This window comes from Chiloscyllium plagiosum, chromosome 16, assembly GCF_004010195.1.
Source record: "Chiloscyllium plagiosum isolate BGI_BamShark_2017 chromosome 16, ASM401019v2, whole genome shotgun sequence".
NCBI classification, from domain to species: Eukaryota; Metazoa; Chordata; class Chondrichthyes; order Orectolobiformes; family Hemiscylliidae; genus Chiloscyllium; species Chiloscyllium plagiosum.
In genome coordinates, this window is record NC_057725.1 from 7,823,117 (window position 1) to 7,826,737 (window position 3,621).

A 3,621-nucleotide genomic window follows, 5' to 3' on the forward strand; every position below is an offset into this window, starting at 1 on the left:
ACTCTTGAGGACCTCCTTTTTAAATTTCTGCCTAATTCTCTGTAATCTCCCTTCAGAATCTCAATCTTTTCCCTTCCAATGTCGTTGGTTCCAATGTGGACAATGACCTCCTGCTGGCCCCTCTCCCCCGTGAGAACATTCTGCACCCTCTCTGAGACATCCTTGATCCTGGCACCAGGGAAACAACACATCATTCTGCTTTTTCTCTGCTGGCCACAGAAACGTCTGTGTGTACCTCTGACTATAGAATCTCCTAACACAATTGATCTCTTGGAAGCCGACGTACCCCTCATTGCATTAGAGCCAATCTCAATACCAGAAACTTGTCTGTTCATGCTACGTTCCCCTGAGAATCCATCACCCCCTACATTTTCCAAAACAGCATACCTGTTTGAAATGGGTATATCCACAAAAGACACCTGCACTAGCTGCCTACCTCTCTTACCCTTCCTGGAAATAACCCATCTATGTGACTGTATCTGAGACCTTCCCCTCTTTCTATACCTGCCATCCATCACATACTGTTGCTGTTGCAAATTCTCATTGCTTCTATCTGTCTCTCCAACCAACCACTCAATCTGATAAGATTTGCATCCAACAGCATTTATGGCAGATATAATCCGCAGTAACCCTTAAACTCTCTTTAAACTCCCACATCTGACAAGAAGTACATATCAGTCTATTTAAGGCATTTTTGCTCCTTCACAATCTACAGACCTAGAAAATAACACCGTCTTATTCCTCTACAAACACTGCCCCAGGTTAAATTATTACCTATGGCTTATATTTTAAGTTTAATCAAGAGACTTATCTCCAAAAACATATCATCAAGAAAGAATCCACTATAGTCACTATTGCAGCCTTTCTCTTGGACAGACTTAAAACAACGATTAACTTATCTGATTCTGTGCTGTGAACTTCGCTCAACAGTTCCTCTAAGATTAGTTGTGAATTTCACTGTTTGTTAATTTTCCCAGATGCACTCTGATGTCCAGTGATACACGAATTCAAACAGGAAAGGCGGTAACTGTGCAGGTTCTCTCTCTCTCTCCTGCACTGTCCTTACCATGTGCTTCCTTTGTCTGCTCTTCTCCCTTTTAAACTGCTGTTGTTTTGACTTTTTTTTCCAAAGTTCCAAAACAATGCAACAGCATATAAAACAGTAATTGCTGCTCCTGGAATTCAAGGAAATCACCTCCAACACCTAAAATTTAATACTAAGAGTATTTGTGGAGTGTGAGGGAGTAGCAATGTTTTGTGTGCTTTCTTGATCAACTGCAAGACACTTATTGGCTCAGTCTCATCCCTCCTCATCACCTTCTCACCCAGGAAGCAGCTTCCCACCCCCACCCCAATTTTACATGATAGTAAAGCTAAACAGCATCATGTTTGGTGCTGGACACTTTCCAATCTTCTCGCAGAGTACTAGCACATCTCTACTCAGGTCACAGTCAGGTCATAGTTTATTTCAGAGGCTCTTGTACAAATTAATTAAATTCTATCACTCCAGAGAGAGGAATCTGTCATACCTTCTGTTTCCCCTCCAAGTATAATGGCCAAAACTGAAACTGTACGTGCAGCTTAGCCAGAATTATTGGAGCACCAATTTGATGGACTGTTGTACCCAATTCACTGTGAAAAGTCAAAGCTTATCTTCAGACCAATTTGTATTTCTTCGTTCAAAGGATGTGGGTGTTACTGGCTCGGCTAGCAATTGTTGAGCCACTCCCTAATTACCCAGAGGACAGTTAAGTGTCAACCACATTTCTGTGGGTCTGGATTCACAGGTCAGAATCAAACATTTCCTATCCTAAAGAGCATTAGTGAACCAAATGTTTTTTTTCCCTGACAATTGATAGCAATTTCATGGTCAGCATTAGACTTATTTCAGATTTTTTATTGAATTCAAATTCCAACAGCTGCCATGGACAAGATTTGGACTCAGGTCCCCAGAACATTACCTGAGTCTCTGAGATTAGTAGCCGAGCAATAATATCACTACTGCATCCCTATAAAGTACATAAACTATTAACAAATATATAGATCCTGTTGGAGAGGTGCAGAGGAAGCAACACCAATGAAAATGCTGCCATAGAAAACTTTTATACCTCGGAAACAGTATTACAGGTTTCAATTCATTAGTGCGAAAAGGAAATATGATTCACTTTCACAAGTCTGCTCATGAACTGTCTTCTTTTCACACTTGTCAGTTGAATCCAGTAACGCAGTGATACTGATAGGTTAGTCTATGTCTGTGATTAACCATACTTATTCCAAACTCACAGCTTATTTAAAGATGTTACAGAAAGGATATTATTAAGCAAGAGAAGGTTCAGGAGAAATTTACCAGGATGTGTAGGTTATGCAAGGTTTGAGTTATAAAGAAAGATTGGATAGGCTGGGACTTTGTTCAGTGGAGTGTACAAGATTGAGAAGTGACCTTATAGAGGTTTATAAAATCAGTGAGAGGTATAAATTGGATTAATGGTAGGTGTCTTTTCATTAGAATGGGGATTTCAAAACTAAGGTTTATATTTTTAAGGTGAGAGGAGTGGGATTTAAAAAAGGCATGAGGGGTAAATCTTTTACACAGAGGGTGCTTTGCACATGGAATGAACTTCCTGAGGAAGTGATGGATGTGAGTATAGTTCAATGTTTAAAAGAGACTTAGACAAGTACATGAATATGAAAGGATTGGACGGAAATGGGCCAAGGGCAGGTTGGTGGGACTAGTTTAGTTTAGGATTATATTTGGCATGGACTTGTTGGACCGAAAGGTCTGTTTCCATGCTGTGTGACTATATAAAAGAATGATGTGGAGATGTCAGTGTTGGACTAGGGTGGAAAAAGTTAAAAATCCTAATGAAGGATTTCCTCATTCCTGATGAAGGGCTTTTGCCCAAAACATCGATTTTCATGTTCCTCGGATGCTGCCTGACCTGCTGTGCTTTTCCAGCACCACTCATCTTGACTTTGATCTCTAGCATCTGCAGTCCTTACTTTCGCAAAGTTAAAAATCACACAACACCCCCCAGGCTCTCGTCCAACATGTTTATTTGGAGTACTGAAAGCTTGTACGTCCAAATGAACCTGTTGGACTATAAACTGGCGTTGTGTAATTTTTACATTTGTATAAAAAAATCCATTCCATTTATCTGCATTCATAAATCAAGTGCAAATCTATACATTATTTTCATCTCGCTGATCCTTGAAAGAATTCAGAGAGTTTGACTCCATCCTTCTGACCAAAAGCCCCTTTTCAATATTTAATCAGGCTGTACGAAGAAGACCTCCTGTATATTGTTTCCTAACCTTCTATGTTATTCTGTGTTCCTATCTCTTCCTCCAGTTTGGTCAAAAACAAATTTCTGAGTAAACTTCCTTTGAATACTGAGTGTGATATAATTTTTCCCTCTTAGAGGCTCCTTTCAGGAATAAAAGAATGACTAGGGTAGGAATAGGTACAGTCAAGGATAGTAGTGGGAAGTTGCGTGTGGAGGCTGAAGAGATTGGGGAGACACTGAATGAATACTTTTCGTCAGTATTCAATCAGGAACAGGACATTGTTGTCAATGTGAATACTGAGTCACAATTAAGTAGAATGGATGGCTTTGAGGTACG